The following is an 18,909-nucleotide window of genomic DNA, read 5'->3' on the forward strand; positions in this document are numbered from 1 at the left end:
CCCACTCCCATCTAGTGTTAGATTTATTTTTTGCACCATTCTAGCTATAGTGGAAGTGGTGGCCCTCACAAAGAACTCCACGAATGGGGTCCGCACAACTACATAAAACCACGTGTGTGTGTGTGTGTGTGTGCGTGTGCACATGCCATCATGGTAAAATGGGTTCCTGGAAACGTCTCTTGTAGCAAGAACCACCCCGTTGTCTATTTATTTTTCTATTTTTCTATATATTTATACATGTTTATTCTTTTCTATATGTTAAGTCACTAGAGGTTGAGAGTAACGAAATTTCGATTCTCTGCTTGTCCTGTACATGCTGCAGAATTGACAATAAGGTTGACTTTGACTTTGAGAAGCAGTTTTGACAGGCAGTTATTTTTATGTCTGGCTGTCTGTCCATCCATCCATTTGTCTGTGGACAGATTTTCTCATTTACACTTACATTTAGGGCATTGAGCTGATGCTTTAGTCCAAAGCTACTTACAGTAATCCATGCATGCATTCATACACTGATAGCGGTGGCTGAGATGCAAGATGCCATCCAGCACATCGGGACAAGTTTTGGGTTCAGTTTCCGCCCTATCACCGCCATAGTGTCACAAATGCCTACTTTCTGTACCACTGCATAGTTTGGTTAAAACAAAACAAAACTACAACAACAAAAAAAAACCTGACCAGAGAGTGGCAGAAGAGGGAAGGTAATGGGTCCATCTTCACGGGAGCAAGAATGTGTTCTGTACATTTCTGTCTATGATCTGTCTGTTAGACCACGAGGCATCTCCGGCTCATGAGGGGCTAGAGGAAAGCTATGCTAGATACTCTGTGAGGCTGCACTTAGGCACAGAAACTCTTTGAGCTAAATGCTAAATTTTATAATTTCATAATAACATAATACAATATACAGTATACTATATTTACTATAGGTAATTATTTTTGTATCTAACTATTGTCTTTTGTTGCTTCACATTAATTTAAAATGCAATAGAAATAAAAACACAATTCAGCTTATTTTGAAGTAGACTAGTCACAGAAAATGCAATGTATTCAGTTCAGCACTACTGTCATTCATAAAAAATGTGCATCTATAGAGCTAAATAGTGGTTATATTTGGCATTTGTAGACAGCATTTTAAATATGTCTGGGAATAGTTTTGAAGTAAGCCCAATCACAAGCCTAGTGCAAGCTTTAAAATAAGTTATTTCTAAGGAAAAAAAATGTACTAATAAAAACTGATGTGCATACAGATGTTAACTTCTCTTTGAACTTTTTTGATAAAAAAAATTGAAGGAAATATAAGTAGAAGTGCTGCCAGTGGTCTGGCAAGAAATAAACAACACAAATATTTCATTTGTTAGTTCAGTGCAAGTTTCAGTAAGATATTTAAGAGTAGGAAAAAAAAAGATTTGCACTCACTGTTAAAAATAATCATACAAAATGCTATACAAACTGCTGTTTTTTGTTTTTCTTATTTTTTATATAATCATATTAATAATGGAAAGACTCATGGTTTAGCAGCTCTAATGTTTCAAATGTTCACAACCTTAGTTTAACACGTTAACATTTGCTACTTAACAGTACAGTACATACGTGTAGCTGAGGCTGATAGGAATGACAGTAAAATTGCAGATATTTTGGGGGAATTTAAATTACTTCTGATAGTGGCACAATGGAAAGTAAGAGAATTGTCAAAGTGATCTGTAGCAAAATTTCATGTAGAAGCAGCATAAAGGTTTCTGGCACAACTTCCCATAATTCCAAGTTGCATAGAGAGGGGACATTTTCCAAATTTCATGGCAGTCCATCAAAAAATTGTTGAGACATCTCAGTTAAAACTACAAATTAAACCTGTTACTGCTGCTAAATGCCAAGTTGTCGTATCACCAAATTCAATAGGATTCATTCTCTGGGGACCTATGGGACATGTCTGCCCATCGGATTTATATATTTCTTGTGAAAGTTAAGAATTTAAGCCGTTAAAGCAATTCGGCATCTAGTTTTCAATACATTGGTTGGGTAGACAGTTTTGGACCTGGTGTTGTAGAAAATATCACATGGTCTCCAATGTCACTAAGATTACAGTTTTTCTCAGTCGCTTTGGTGCTTTTCCCACATCACTATTAACATCTGCACAGCAGTCAGTGCATTTCTCAAAGTGTGGATAACCTGCAAAAGCACGTCACTTGCTCAAAATGGATAGTCCATTGCTCAAAAGAAAGTATTCATGTCAATGAAACTGCCAGTGTCATCATAATGAGAGGTCTTCTCTCAGTGTTTTCCAACGCAAAATAAAGGTCAGAACTTAGACACACTTCTTTCAACCTTATTGCATTGTCTGCAATCACCATTGAACAAATGGCTTCCTCTTGCTGTGGGGTAAAAAGGGGCCCTCTTCCACCTCTGCGAGGTTGTCTTTCAATCCCATGTCTTGCAGAGTTAAATTACAGTAATGTACAGCAAACATGAGCTATTATGAGATGTTGGATTACCGTCCAATACTCTACATACCTGTTCTCCCTATGAAATGTTTGAATGATTGAATTCACAGTGGTTCTTCCAACATTTGGTTGCACCCTCCGAGCAGCCTCAGCCATTGTGAGGCTGAGATTGACAACATAGTCCACAACTGTAGCCCTAATTTCATTAGGAATCTGCCTATGTATTTGGCCTCTTCTCCCTCTTCCCCTGTTTTGTCCCCTTCCCCTTCCTCTTTGTCACAGAATTGTAGAAATGGTACACTCTATGTCCTGCTTGGTTCATATATGCTTGCCAAGTGAGGCTTCATGGGATTCATCCCTTAGTGACTCTGAACAAGTGGCTTGTCATTGGTTACAACTAATACTTCACACACCTCCTCGTGAGTGAAAGCTGAGGTTCACCCGAGAGCAATTGTGTATGTAATGACTCAAGCAATGAAATGAAGATTAGTTTTATTGGGAACGACTATTCAGCAGCCATAAGTATAGTTCATTTTGACTGACATGACATAAGCAAATGATAATGTTATAAAACAGCAGAGAATTGTATGGAAGCAACTGACACATGTCCAAAAGCGTTTGCAGTTTGTTCCGAGGAAGGAGAAATTGCTAGTATGATGTGCACAAATGTTAAATCTTGTGGAGGTTGAACTAATAGTTATGAGAATTTGCATTCTGATCTGAGAAAAGCACCAAAGTACCGCTGTAATCTTCTTGAGACCATGAATGTTTTGCTAAACGCCAGCCACAGCAATTAAAAAGCACACATGCAAATGCTTATGAGAGGATGTGCCATTAACGTCAAGGGCTTTCTATGTATGTGCCTTCCTCTCTGCATCACTATGCCCACTATTCTGGCTGCACTCAACTGCTGTAGCTGGCCTCAGTGCTACTGAAGGAGATCCTATGCACAGCCCAGGCTCTAAAAGAACATTCAGCCTTGATCCTCCCTCTGAATCCACCTCAGAATCTAAAAGCTTGTGGCAATAATCAGGCTAACATTAGCCTCCTTATCACTCAGTTAACAATGTCACCTCTGGCAGGATGGATGAGTACAGGCAAATGAGGACCATTTCATTAACAAACCATGTGCAGCACATTCAAAGAACAAGGACATAACTGCAATGCTCATATAATATAAAGCTTATATTTCTTCTATAGAGAGACAAACAATTGCTACAATAACAAGCTTTAATTTCACAATATTCCACTTTGTTCCTATCAATCTAAACTAGTGTGGACCTAATTGTTATCCTTTCCCCAGTACTCTGCCAGCAATGGTCACCATCCAGCTCTGTTCATTGTCTTTCTCTAATTAGAGCTCAGTGAAAGCGCTGACAGCGGAAGAAAATGTCCCTCTGTGCTCCCATAGGACAAAAATGACCGTTACGCAACCAGAGAATGTGTTTTCCTGCTTTAAAAGCGGCTCAGATGGGTTTTGGCTAGAGGAATACGGGGGGGGGATGAATAGTTCAAAAGGTTCTTCACTGAACATTAAAGCTTTAGAAGCTGGAGTGTGTGTGCCATGATCAGGATGCGTTTTGCCTTTGAAGTTGCAGGATGCAATAGATAGATAGATAGATAGATAGATAGATAGATAGATAGATAGATAGATAGATAGATAGATAGATAGATAGATAGATAGATAGATAGATAAATCCTTTCAATTTTGTAATAGCCCTCCTTAGGGTGTGTTTGGCCTCAAGTGGGGAAAAAAGTGAGGAGGAATATCAGCCAAGGGAAGTCTCTTATTTCATGCATGACTTAGCAGGCAGTTGTTACTGTCTAACATTACTGGAAGATAAACAGGTTTTAGTACTTAAAATACTAATCTATCCACTGAATGTAAAATGTAAATTTGCTTACATTTCTAAGTGAAAATGGTCAATCTATGATTCCATGAGAACACTTACAGGCCTATAGACTGAGCCCAGTTACAGGAGCAATCCCAAAACCTTTGGTAAATATGAATCATTTACACACCAAAACATGTAGGCCATTTGTTCAAAGTCATGTATTATATATTTAATATGACATATTCAAGATATAGACAGGTCAGTGCAGAGAAAATCTTTATTTAAAATGGGCACAGCCAGTCAGTGCGTGCAGTCAGCCACCTCCAGCCTACACCACACCTCTTGCTAGTACAGAATACACAATATTCTTCTTTTACATTTTCATCAGATTCAGATATGTAGTAAATTATGCATCTGATTAAGACACAACAAATCCTTAATTAAACGTTTGTTGATTTTGTAATCATCAGTAATGTCAAAGTAGTGTCAGTCAGGTTCATTTACATGTGCATTTATCTTCACTGGTCAGACTAAAGTGGTATGTTGCTGTTATTTTCCCCAAAGCCTTTGTCACAACCACTCACACATTTATATAAACAGCTCTGATCAGCTGGAGGGGGGGACTGCCATGTGGGATCAACCCAAATATCTGGGAAAATGTGGGTTTGCTGCCACAGTAATGGCAGTGTAACTAGACATTACTTGCAAATGAGTCCTTAGCAAGTCTAAGCCCTGAGATCATCCTTCAGTTAAGCTGCCACTCCAGTAGCATCTGTAACTGTGTATTCCCTCATCGAGAGTTTCTTGTAATTTATATTAATATAAAGTCAATATAAGTACTACAGAATATTAAAGGTGCACTATGTAGTTATGTAGAGTTATTTAGTGCTTTGTAGTTTGTAACTTTAAAACACTAAAAACAGAAAATTTTATTTTACAGAAAATACTGTGCGAAACAGAGCAATTAAAATTTTGAATTTCTCAAATTCATGAGGCTGGTGGAGCATTTCTTTTTAAACTGAACTAAATCGTGTAATATGTTGGGACCGTTCACATGGTTCTGACATCAGAACACAGCTCAAATGCAGGCTCAGTGCATTAATAAAGCCTGATAGGAAAAGGAAAGTGCAACGACCCTAACGCCCAGTAGGTCGCGCCTGCTTGACACAGTCCCCCCCCCCCAAGGGTTGACAACTCCCATCTCCCATTGTCTGAGAGTGCATCTGAATGCATCATCAGTTCCGCAATAACCGGATGAATGGAGAGAAAACAAGAGCAACTGTGTGCCCAGTCCATTGCCAGTCCCAGAGTTACATGTTGCAGGATGCATCGACTTTCGTCAGCGCAACTGTTACTCAAAGGGGGCAACCAGACGTCTCGACTGCTAAAAGCTGCAGTGTTTCATCTCACTGGACTAGTCAAAGTGCCCCGTGTTGCCAAACATGCTCCGGATCCAGAATAGTAAGAAAACACTCGCTTTGTCCGTTTTCTTTATGCCCTTGTCGACCATGTTTGACGGCCAACACAGGATGCTGCAACTGCCTGTAATCCACGCTGAGGAAGCGAGCTGGATTATAGAGGACACACTACAAGTGAGGCCTATTTAGAGTCTGGGCAGATACTTAGTGTGTATTCTATGATGTGAGCTACAATGATTTGTGCATTTGTGGACCCCTGAATCCTTTTTCATTGCTGTTAGTTTTGCATTGTAAAACATTTCCCATTGCTTGCTTTCCTTTTAGCTCATTATGAACTGATCTGAGTCTCTCCACGCTGTTGAGCAGAAAGTGTTAGCTTAGCCACTGCTATGGGCTTTGGCCCCTTTGTCTGGCTCTCTCGCTTTCCCTCTCTTAACTAACCCACGCGTATACTTACACACACCTTAAAGGAGAACTTCCTTCAATTTAAACATGCAGCTTCATTGCCCTTCACTTGCCAGTACCGAAGACGCAAACACATTTGGTCCAACCATTACAGGGCTCCGCGAAAGGAGAGTTAGCATTGACAGCTAACAGCATGGGGTCAGAACTTTACACTGTGTTTTAAGCGTCTTAACATGCTCCACATCTCACCCCAAAAGTTATGCAACATCAGCAGACACCTTACAACACAGCACTGTAGCGTGTATGACTCAAAATGAATAAAAAAAGTAGTTAAAACTGTGTGATTACGGCCGATTACGCATCTGATGAGGAGGATGACAAATAGCCTCCCGTTTCCGAAAATCCTTTGTCTATTACACCTTTTTTCTGTTGTTCGAGAGAGTGGCTGACGTGCAAGACTGGCCTAGTTCACGCCGTGCGCTTATGCTTCAGTGCGTTCTTATGGGGAAAGCACAGCAGGCTTTCTCTGCTCTGAGTTTCAAAGACTCTTGTAATTATGAAAGTGTGAAAGCTTCGGTCGTGCAAGCATATGAGTTGATTCCATAAGCTTATCGATAACATTTTAGGAACATGAGAAAACCTTCAGATTAAACCAATGTGGAGTTTGCCAGAGATTTGCGCTTGCATTGCCACGATGGTGAATTGCTGCTTCGAGAAACAGGCTAAGAACGAGGCCGATGCTGCTGTCTTGGTAGATGAGTACGACTTAACCCACAGAGCCCACATGCACTCATCAGAGGGATAAAAAGGTGTTGTCTCTTTTCGCAGCGATAAAAGTCTAACCATTAATAAACTACCACCTTCTGGAGCAGATCGGAAATCTGCTATTACTGTCAAGTGAAGGGTCACTGGAAAGGGAACTGTCTAGTGCTGAAATCACAAGTCCAAAGCCCCATTTTCTTATGTGAAGCCTGACATGTTGGCAGCATTTAAGTTGGCAGTAAATTCACAATCCATGGGACCGAATTTCAACTCTCCATTCATTTCAGATGGATTTGTATCCTTGGTGGGAAGTGATGAAAAAAATTCCTGTACAAATCCTGCGTGACACAGGAGCTGACTGAATAATAAAATTACAATGAAATAAATTGATCAGGTTATTACGATTTTATGTGCTAGCGTCAAAAGCGGAACTAATGTGACTCAATGTTCTACACAGAGTAGAGCAATGCACCCAAAAAATAATTAGTGCAGTAGTGGCTCTGTGGTTGTTCTGCATGTCTTAAGGTTTAGGGTTAAAAACGGGGACCTTGGGGTTTAAAGGGTTAAAGTGATTTGTTGCACATAACTGTGTTACTTTTGTTCCTAACCCTCCTCAATAAGGAAATTTAGTTTGTAAATGCCTGGTCTCGCTCTGTTTAAATAGCAAAGCAAACTCAACAAAGCAGAAGCAAATATCCAAATGTCAGTATCCTAGCTAGTTCTACACAATGTTGTGACGTTAACCACGTAACTTTATCAGTCTTGGCTGTTGCATTTCTATAAATAATATGTTTAGTGAGCAAAGTAATCAACACTATCTGCCTGTGTTAAGTCAGGAGGGATGGTTACTTGTGAAATGAGAATAATAAATAAAAAGTGAGAGAAAGAAGAACAGGGTGAGGAGGGAGAAGAGGGTGAGGAGGAAGAAGAGGGTGAGGAGGGAGAAGAGGGTGAGGAGGAAGAAGAGGGTGAGGAGGAAGAAGAAGGTGAGGAGGAAGAAGAGGGTGAGGAAGGAGAAGGTGAGGAGGAAGAAGAAAGTGAGGAGGAACAAGGTGAGGAAGGAGAAGAGGGTGAGGAGGAAGAAGAGGGTGAGGAGGAAGAAGAGGGTGAGGAGGGAGAAGAGGGTGAGGAGGAAGAAGAGGGTGAGGAGGAAGAAGAGGGTGAGGAGGGAGAAGAAGGTGAGGAGGAAGAAGAAGGTGAGGGGGGAGAAGAGGATGAGGAGGAGGAAAACATACAGGGACAGAGAAAGGAACAGCCAGACAGACAGCAAGTGGATCCATGTGGATCACGTAATGCACCATCAGGTTTGTGATGTAGAAAAGGTGTTCTTGTTCAGGCCATTTGCAAAGCAGCGTCATTACAATTCATAGTGCAGTGTGTCCAAACACCTATAGTAGTGTGTTTTGTCAAGATGGATAATGATTCTAGGATCTCAAGTAACCTTAACTGATCTCTGTCAACCATGCTCAGTATATGAAAATTAACTGATAATTAGGGATCTTACATATTTAAAGAACATTTTTACCTTACAAAAAATAAGCATGATTATAATTTCTTTAAGCACATTTTTTATTATTCTTTGTTCGAAAGCATCCAGCAGGCCAAATTGAAACTACTGGGCCTGTAGTGCTCTGGAGAATGTAAACAGGAAACATAATTTGCCATGTGACTTCCACTTGTTGTGGACTACAAATTAATTTCATAACAGTTGACATTTCAACAAATTAGCCCCATTAAATAGTTCCTGTTTGTAAAGCACCCATGGATGTGCAGACAACATTCACTGGATAATTTTGACAGTGAAGAAAATGTAAAAACATGACGATTGTCAGATGAGTACTGGATTATAAGAGGCATGTTTTTTGATGATCAGGCACAAAAGTTTTTGTGTGTCACAGCCACTGCTGCTACTGAAACCACTGACTGTGTTGATGAGTGGGCCAAATGCGTGGGTCAAACTATGTTGTTAGCATGCACCTTTCCCTTTCTATTCATGTGATGTCTTGGCCTCATCTGAAAAACTCAGGGGTCCTGATTCTGATTTTCGCTAAATATCACTATACATTCATAGAATTTATATCATTCTTGAAATACTTTTTTTGACCGTTCAAAACAAATGTAATTAACCAGAATTCAGTATTTCTCCTACAGCACCAGAGCCATGGCTCTTACCAACCAGAGCAGTCATAAGAATGAACATAAAGATAAAGAAAAATTACTAGAACTTTCATGTTTCTCTGTGTGCGTAAAATGATTTAGAGGGGGATGGGGTTGCACTGGGGGAAAGTCAAGCTCGTGACCTAAGCATTAAAACTGGGCTATAGCCCTGTAGTATCCCTAACCCTAACCCATAATATTCGATCTGAAGTATAATTTGAAAAGGTTGTCATTTAGGTTGTTCTCTGGTTTGGAGTTTCTGACAACAGAGCTCTGTAATGTTATGCTGATAATACAGATACTCTTCATCTCCTGAATGCATTATCTCATGCACACAGGTTTCAAGTCTTTTCAGTGAATACAGTGTAGTGTAGCTGTCAACTGTAAATGCTGTTTCATGCGATTAAGTCAAAAAATTAAGACGAGAGAAGATAAATGTATGACTGATATCTCTGAGTCCAACGTTTCCCACAGAATCAGACTTTAACTGTGGCAGTGGCTGTCCAGCAGGGGTGCCATAGAGCATGCACAGTTGAGACCTTGGCCGACTGAGTCAGCTAACTTCTGGTTTAGCACCTAGCTAACATGGATGAGGATGAAATGTAATCGGGTTGCTCTTCTAGACTCTCCAAATTGTACTGGACCAAACTGCTCAAAGACTGACAGTAAAACAAGATTCTTATCATCAGTTCCAATAATTATTGGTTGCTGGAAATTCTTCATGGCATACATTCAATTTAACATATGATCTGGCCCAGGGGAAGCATATGCAGAGAAAACAGGATGGGACAGAGGATGGGACCCCTGAGGCACCCCATATGACAGTGCAGCAGATGATGACATATAAAAACCCATAGAAACAAAAGACCTTCTATTTGACAGATATGAAAAATATTCTAGAACCTGAGATGCCTACATATGAAGTAAACTGATCAATGATGGGCTGTGATCAATTGTGTTAAATCCAGCATTAACTTCAAGAAGAACCAAGATGCAATGTTCTCCCCTATCAGAATGATAGAAGGTCATTAGCAGGGCTGGACTGGGACCAAAAATCGGCCCTGGCATTTTTGGCTTAGACCGGCCCCTCATAATTAGTAGAGCACAACTGACTAGTAATTTATGTATGTGTTCCCCGAAAGAATGTATTATCCCAAACCCAACTCTAATTATTGTGGTGAGGTGTGCATATGTTTACTAACCTGACTGGAGAAAACGCTCACAAACCCTGTCAATCCTAGTTCTACTTTCTTCAAGCATAATGCATCATCAGCATCCTAAATCTCAGAAGTTTAGCGTCTATTGTTAACTCCACCACTTTTGTCTTCTTTGTGTAGTTCAATTCCTTTATCCGTTTTACTGAAATCATCTCTAATATGTATTTTCTGAATTTCCCTGATATAGCAGCTCAGTTCTAATTCTTCAGGTTAAAAGGTGCTCCCTCCTTTAAAAAGCTATGACATGCATTTGTATCAGGCTAAAATCAGGGCTGCTTTATGAACTCATGCAAAGCTATTTGCCTTTCAAGCATTTGACAGTCTTACTCTTACTCAGCATGGGCAAACCTTTTGCTAATAATACTTTTATACTTTTTTTAGCTATTGCTTATCATTTAGCAGTTTTAAAATCTATTTTATAAAACATGTTTAACCACAGCATAGAGGGTTGCTACAAATGGAAACTACTATGCAGCCTTTCAACACACCTTTAACCTAAATATCTAAAATGCTATGATGGAGTCTAAAATGGACACTTGCTGCTCATCAACACTTCTCAGCCTTGACCGTTTGCTATTTTATCGGAATAAGGTGCCGTGGCTGCCAGATTTTGGGAAGCATGCAATACCAATTAATATTGACACTAATCAATTGCCATTGCTCACCATACTCTCAACGGTACTCCTCAACGGGCCTGAAAATTACAGCCCGACCCAGCCCACGGGTTTTTCAGCCCGAACCAGACACCACCGGCAGGGTTTGTCGGGCCGACCCGACCCATTGAGAGCTCTACATGTAATAAAGCTAACGTTCCCTCCATCACCTCAACGTTACTACCTGCTTACCAGCTGTACTACACTGTCCCTGTCAGTCAGCCTGTATCTCTGGCTGCTCCTCTCCTGCCCACTGCTGCTGTCTTCACCTTCAGCCTGCTGTTGCTGGACCATTACTGTCACAGAGGACGTGGAGGCTACAGCAGCAACTCCAGCAAACACGTCTGTGATTTCAGCACATTGTGAAGTATCCACAGTAAGAGTCTTCTCTTAGCACGCAACTTCTCCGCACCCCATCTCCTTCTCTGTGGTTGCTCCATGACAGCGCAGAGAAGGGGTGGGGCCACTGTCGTACTACATCCTGATTGGTTCAGTCCACTGTCTATATTGAAGATGGATGCCTTTAGAAAAAATTAGATATTTCATTGGATTAGCCCAATGTCCTTCAAGAAAATCAACCAATGGGCCGTCGTGGTCGATAAAAGTGATTTATAATATACTTTTTTGATTAAATTATGACAGGCCAGCCCAAAAATGTGCGTTGGCCCACTGGGCATTGCCCGGTATGCCAGATGGCCAGTCCATGCCTGGTCACTAGTAACTCTTAACAAAGCTGTCTCTGTACTTTGTTTTTGTCCAACTTGTTGACTGAAATTTATCAAAAACTTGAGGATGTCTTAGATAAATGATATTTTTGAAACTGGTCGAAAATTATTCAGAATTGATTAATCAAAATCGGACTTTTCAAGAGTGGTTGAATACAAGCTGTATTAAAGTGGTCTAACCTAACCCTAACCCTCATCCCAAGGAGGAGAGGAGAGAGATCCAGGATGGGTCACTTGTAACTTAGACTTAAGGCTGCTCCTGACTAATGCCCAGTCACAGGCAAATAATATGGACAAATGGGCCAAGCAACCTAAAATCTGACTGTTGTGCACACATGCTAATAAAGACCCATCTCCACCATAACACACCAGATCAAGCTGCTCTTGCAAGAGCTGACACAGTTGAATAAAAGGGAATGCATACCTTCATTTTGTTATATAACCCAGCATTGTACAAAGACAAATAAATTGCATCATATTGGATTTGGCAGCACTTTTCGCGGGGAACTGCAACAATACCACCCATAACAAGTTCATTAATGTTGGATAAAATTAAAAAAAAAAAAAAAAAAACTCTGATCTTGTATGAATCCTAATCATGCTGCTAAAATGATTATGGAAAACCATTAATAAAATATGCATGTTTTATTGAGTGACAAGTTAATTAACTATGACTCCAAGTACTCACAGTGTGGTTGTGTTTCATGATTTTCACCTGAACCAAACATGTTATCAGTCTTTTCTCTAGATGAGGTTTTGAGCCAGTTTTTAAAATTCTGTGTTTTACAGTCAACTCAGGGTAAATATTAGTAACTCCATATTTGGAAGTATATATGTTTTAGTGATGTAAGAAAAAATATCTCAATCTCAACTCATCTCTATCGACCATAGAAAAAGCTTTCCAGCATAGTTATACTTCTAAATAGGCTTTCATGCATGCAGGATATGATATAACATACCATCCGGTGCTTAAAGGGGGCCAGTGCTCCCCGGTAAACAGCACTACTGCATTTTACTAAAAAACACTCAGCTGTTTCCTTTCTTGTCTTCCTGCTTTTTTCCATCAGTGCTTTACATCAGTTCATCATTTGTGTGACAAAAGTATTGTGTAGATAAAGTATCCGGGAATGCTCACACACAAACGTTGGGCTGGCCATCAAGTAAAGCTGGGCTATAAAACGATCTCAATCATTTTCATGATAAAGATTTCATGATAACGATGATAAATTTATGACATTATGACACTTCATGATCACTGCTGATATGTGGTCTGGTCGCACATCCAAACCACATCAGGTCTTACAGAACAAGAGGCTAATGAAGCTGAACTGAACAGCTACCTGCAAGCTCAAGAATGTGCAATATTAACAGAATACAGCAGCATGATCATCCTCAGCATTTAACATTTTATTATTTGAAAAGTGATGCAGAGATTTCTCTCTTTCTGTTGGACAGGTAATGATTTGTTTTGTTTCAGGGGGATTTGTTATTTTCATGAAATATGTAAGGTCTGACAACTTGGCTTAGCCCAATGCTAACATTAGCTTATTTGTGTGTTGTTTTTAGCCATGAGAATGGCTAATGAGTCGGCCAAGTGCCAAAAGCTTCTAAATTGAATCTTTGATGAATGAATTAAGTAGGTAAGGCTTTATGCAATACATGGAAACAATTTCTTAAGCTATTCTGCAATGCACAGTTTGGCTGATGTCAGCGTCAGGCTGATTTGTTGTCCAACTGAAGTGACTAATTGTAATTCTCTAGTTGATAACTGTCACTGACTTGAACAGTTAATAAGACATTCTGAAAACCATGTGATGTCTGACCATAGGCCATCATTAAAGGTGACTTCACCCTGATTTTGAATATACACACTATTGACCCCTCATTACTCTGTTCATTAAACACTATTATATTTATACATAAGAGAAATACTATATATTTTGAAAGGAATGTAAAATAACGTAATAAGCAAATGCCTAAAATATGTAATGCTTCATTCATGTTGTATGTATTAGGGATGCCACAGTGACAACATTTTCCCTAAAGATTCACACATTTGTGACAACACCAATGTTACTGGTAGCTAACTAGCTAACGGAGACTAGCAGCGAACACCACCCGCTGCCTCATGCCATCTCCACCCATACTACCACCATGACCAACCCTGCTTGCCGCTGATCCATCTCAGCAGGCCCAGTGTTTGGGCCTGTGTCGCAACCACCACCGGCCTATACAAGAAAATCCTCGACTCACCTCACCATCCGGATGTGACAGCTGTCTCCGCCTGACCCAGAAAATCTTGGAGTTGGAATGGAGAATATTCATCCTGTACCAAATCAAGGATGATGAACGCCTCCTTGACTAACTGGTCACCATAGGCCTCGCTGTCACCACCACAACTGCTGGAGAAATTGAGTCGACTGTCACCTGCCTGGATCTTTCCCAGCCCCCAGACCACTGGATCCAACTGGGAGCTAAGTCCAAAGCCCCGGCTCGCTCCACACTCAGCCAGAAAGAGCCGTGGACTGCCGCCCGCAGAGGTAAACACGGCAGGAAGCTACTGTCTCGCCTCCATCCTCCTGAGGCACTCCATGTTTGCTTCTTCAACACCGCTACTCACTGTCTCCCTGGTACCACAGCCTCCGTCACCCTGGGAAAGATCCAGGAGCTAATACCATCTCACCCTTCCTCCATTAAGAGAATTATTGTTCATGTGGGACCCAATGACACTGCCTGTCAACAATCTGAATTGACCAAAGTCGATTTCAATCACCAAAAAGAAATGGTCTCATTCCAAATATCCTCAGCTCACAAATGCTTGACGCTAACATTCAGCACGCTGTGCAGTCCTTGTCATGTGACTGACTGTTTACACTCCAGACTCCAATCCCGCCTCCTCTTCTCCAGTCTCATCTCAGGTTTGTCATGATCCCAGTTTATGTTCTCCAGTTTCCTGTTTTATTTTTAAAATGTTGCCCTCTAGTGTCTTGGCTAGCTTTCTTTGTTTCCTGCTCTCCAGTGTTTTTCCATTTGTTTCCTCACCTGTTCCTTGTCCCTCTTCACTCCGACTGTTCCTCGTCCCGTCATTACTGTGTCTGTACATAGTCCTCCCTCTTGTCTTTGGCAGTTGGTCTCATTATGTTCCATTCTCATGGTTGCTGCTGCACCTCCAGCGCGCCGCCATCATGGCAGACAAAAAGTGTTGATCCTCGAGTGCGACCTAACAGGCAGGAGAGTAATGGTGGACCGCTCTCAGGGATCAACACCTTTTGTCTGCCATGACAGCAGCATGCCAGAGATGCAGCTACTAACGTGAATTGTCCAAGAAAAACTGTGGAGCAATTTAGGATTCCAAAAAATGAAATGACTAATTTTCAAAGAGCAATGCTGCAGACTGATTGGAACAATACTCACTTTGCGCAACACAGGAGCAAACAGCAAAATGTTTAAAACCAAGGTACCAGATATGGAGTTCACGAGAAGGGTCAAAGGAAAAAAAACAAAAACAACCCAATGCATTCTCTTAGCTCAGTACTGAAATATTTCATCTGATGAAGGAAAGAGACTCTGCACTGAAAAGATCATTGAAGTCCAAGTTAGATAGTGATAGGCACAGGTTCACCTCGTTACGAAATAGAGTAATCAAAGAGATCAGGAAGGCTAAAGCCAACTAGCTTCACAACAATTATCAATGAGGCTAAGGGAAACACAAGGCTGATCTGGGCACAGATTAAGAATGTTAAGGGAATTGGCCACAGGTCTAGGAACCAGTCAGCTGATCAAATTAGTTGTATTACCGCCTCTGGCGCACAGATCCCTTTTACAGGTATTACAGGTGACGATCCTGAGGTGTCGTCCTTCTTTGTGAAATGCAGCCAGACTTTTAATTGTGCCAGGACGACATTTCTCCACAGCGCATCGCATGTAGCAGCTCAGCTCACCTCTGCCCTGCAGCAGCTTGTGTGTGTGTGACGTCATCGCAAATTTGTGAGTGGGGTACGTTTGTTTACAGTGGCGGCGCAGCCCGTGAAGAATCTATTAATCTGAACATGGGAGGCCCCTGAAATCAGGAGGACCCTGGACTTCAGCCCAGGTAAGCCCGTGCCCGCGCTGATTCGCTAGCACACCACCAATCAGAGCGGCTCCAAAAGCTTCCAACGTAGCTGAACACACCAAACATATTTGTTCCTGACCTCGTCCGAGTCTCTCCAAACGCTTCAGACGGTGTGAGGCTGCCTTTAATGTGCTCTTAGTGTCAACGAGTGAAGAGCCACATCAGCCACTAAACTAGATTCAGAGTCAGCATGTTACAGCCGTGGCCAGTTCTCTCTTTGTCATGTTTGTCCATGTGCGTGTCCTTGCAAGAGCATGGCTCTCCCTCCTGACTCTGCTCAGTGCACACACCTTCCTGCAATCAGCTCATCACTCTGCCCTGTCTACATACCTGCCTCTCATCTACTCATCACCCTGTACTACATCTGCCCAAGCTTTCATTCCACTCCGCCAGATTACTATCTCACTGTAGTAGTAGCTACAGGTTCAGGTCCTGTCCATGTGTACACAGGTATTTCTTAAAACAATGTGTTTTGGTCTTCTGTAAACACATAAACAGTGTTTCAGGTCACTGACAACTGAGCCTTTGGAAAACTCTGTCCAGCATTAAGATATTAAACAGTGATTGTAGCATAATTAGTAAGTGTGAATTTGGAGTAGGTGTTGTGATATTGGAGTATTGGACTTTGTACAGTGACAGAATGGATGTTACATTGTTTGGTTCTATATATATATAAAGATGCAAATGAACATTGGTAAGACAACGATGAATAAGAAAGACATAAACAGCTGCTAACTTATTCAAAATATTTTCAGTAGCTAAGCAACCGACCAGAGTACAAAATCTGCTTCATGTTTACAACATCATATGTATGCTGAGTGTATATGAATTGCCATGAGGTATATGTTTCAGGTATGTTGTTGTGTATGATTATTTCTGAAATGGTGCTAAAATGCTCATCTGGACAGAAATCTTCCTTATTTTAAAGCCCTGTTTACAAAATAGCCGTGTGCATATAGACCACACCTCAGGCTTGCACCTTGTATTTTTGCCTTCTTGAGATTTTTCCCATGCTCTAATCTACATTCCTCTTGTTACTCAGCATCACCATTCACTGCTCGTCAGTGTGCCAGCCAGCCATTCCCCGCCTGCCACGCTTCCCCACTCAACCCTGCTCATGCTAGCCTCACTCTAACATTTCTTTCAGCTGCCCTCAACTTCCTTCTCCACTGCCATCATCTAAACCTGCACTTCATAAAACACATTTTTCTGCTCAACCGTTCCATGTCCTGCACTTACATCCAAACTTGTATTCTGAAGACAGCAAGCTTAATAAATCACTTTTAAACATTCTAAATTAATTAGTTTGTGTTTGGCATTTTAATATCATACAAATGCTTTTGAACGTGGTGCTACATGTCCTGAGATAAATGACATGCAGCTCCACTGGTACAGTGGGTATTTAATTGTCTTTGTGAAATATGTAAACTAATTTAAACTCAGCATGTTGAAGTGAGTTGAATTTAAAGCTTTGAATTGAATTTGAACAGCTCACCTTCATTCCATAATAAATCAAAATAGTGCACACACACACAAAATAATGTTATACTTATTTTTTTTTGCAGCCATACAGAGAAAGCACAGATTTGAGCTTATGCTTGGCACAAGTGTATCATGTTTAAAACTTACTACACTGAACCAGTATTGTTCTGAAAAATATTTGATTAGATATTTTATGCAAATTGTACAACTTGGTACATGGTACAACATGGTATTTGAGGCATTTGAGTAATGCTTAAAACGGGGTTCTAAAATGGATATTGCTGTTATGATGTTGTACCAGCACTCATGCTATGAACAGCAAAGTAGTGTAGGATGGGACTACGGAATCCACTAAAAGAAGGGTTATGGTTAGGGTTAAAGTAGGTCCCATGCAGCAACACACTTTGCTAAGCACAGTGCAAGTGCACAGTGCAGTATATTTACTTTATAGATATAATATAGTTTTAAAGGTCCCATATTATACTGTTTTTCATCAATTTGACACAGCTGTCAGAGGTCCAACAACAATGTATTCGATATGCATTGCCCCATCTGTGGTCCTGAATTCCGGCTGTCTAAAAGTCGCTCTACAGAGCTCTATTCAGAGCAGTCTGTTTCTGTGCCTGCACGTTTAAATGTTAATAAGCTCCGTCTGTCAATGCCTACTTGGAGAGCCCTGCCTGCTGCATCACCCTCAGGGAGGGGAAGCCCTTTGGGTTAGCAGTAGCATGCGCTAATGTTTATGATGGATGTATATATGTATCACTATGGCTCTCGGAGATTTTTTCATTCAACCGAACCAGTTTGACCCAGAATTGGACCCAGGGGAGGCTCCTGAAGAAGTACAGACTCTGTGGCTGCAGCAGGACGTTTAAGAATGATTAGTGTGTCTGAATAATGTTACTTTGTTCTTATGTATTGTTATAGTTACTACCATGTAGCTAACGGCTAACAGCTAGCGAAAGCTGTGTTTGTCTCCAACTCAGTCTCCAAACACTTGGACACTGTTGTCATCGTCTCAGTCTCCAGTCTGCACGTTTCCAGACTTTTTACTGTGACAACAAAGCTCCATCATAATATCATTAATATCAAACTCGCTTCAAACACTATTGCATAGTGGACCGAAGCGGAGCTAACTAGTTAGCCAGTTTCCAGCTGACTTCACCATACTCGTAGGCAACTGTGAATACTATAAAACCACGGTGACACTTACCTGTAGCTCAGGTGCAGTTGCTGGGTCCGGTATGGTTGGGACTGATTCTTTTATGAGGGTCAGTGTCGAGGCAAAGCCAGCTTTGTACTGACCCTTGTTACTGAAGCAGTCCGACGTGAAGTGGTTAGCACACACACAAACTTGCATGAACTGCAGCCGGCATGCTCTCATTAAAAATGAAACGCAACCACTGTCTCTTCTGTTGTTCTGTAGCTAGGACAGAATATAGGCACTGATGTTGATTTTTACAATCAACAACAGAGTAATTTGCATGTTTCGCTCTGAGCAACGACATTGCAAAACACTACTATCTTACTGCTGGACACACCGAACTTCACCTCGGGGATGAACGCCCCCCTCTCAGGTATCTGAGAGGAGGAGCAATTAAACCCCTGTCTATGGTCATTTTAGTTGGGAAGGCTTTCATTTAGTGCCTTTAAGTGCGATTTTCTTTTAAGAAGCATTTGGTTTTATACTAGAGATTGTACCAACA

General features: G+C 41.0%; 1 protein-coding gene across 2 annotated transcripts in view; it reads right to left on the reverse strand.

The window, feature by feature from the left end:
- Positions 1 to 18,909, reverse strand: part of vopp1 (VOPP1 WW domain binding protein) — a 67,707-nt gene that overhangs the window by 45,281 nt on the left and 3,517 nt on the right. The window lies entirely within an intron of this gene.

This window comes from Acanthopagrus latus, chromosome 19 (genome assembly GCF_904848185.1).
Source record: "Acanthopagrus latus isolate v.2019 chromosome 19, fAcaLat1.1, whole genome shotgun sequence".
NCBI classification, from domain to species: domain Eukaryota; kingdom Metazoa; phylum Chordata; class Actinopteri; order Spariformes; family Sparidae; genus Acanthopagrus; species Acanthopagrus latus.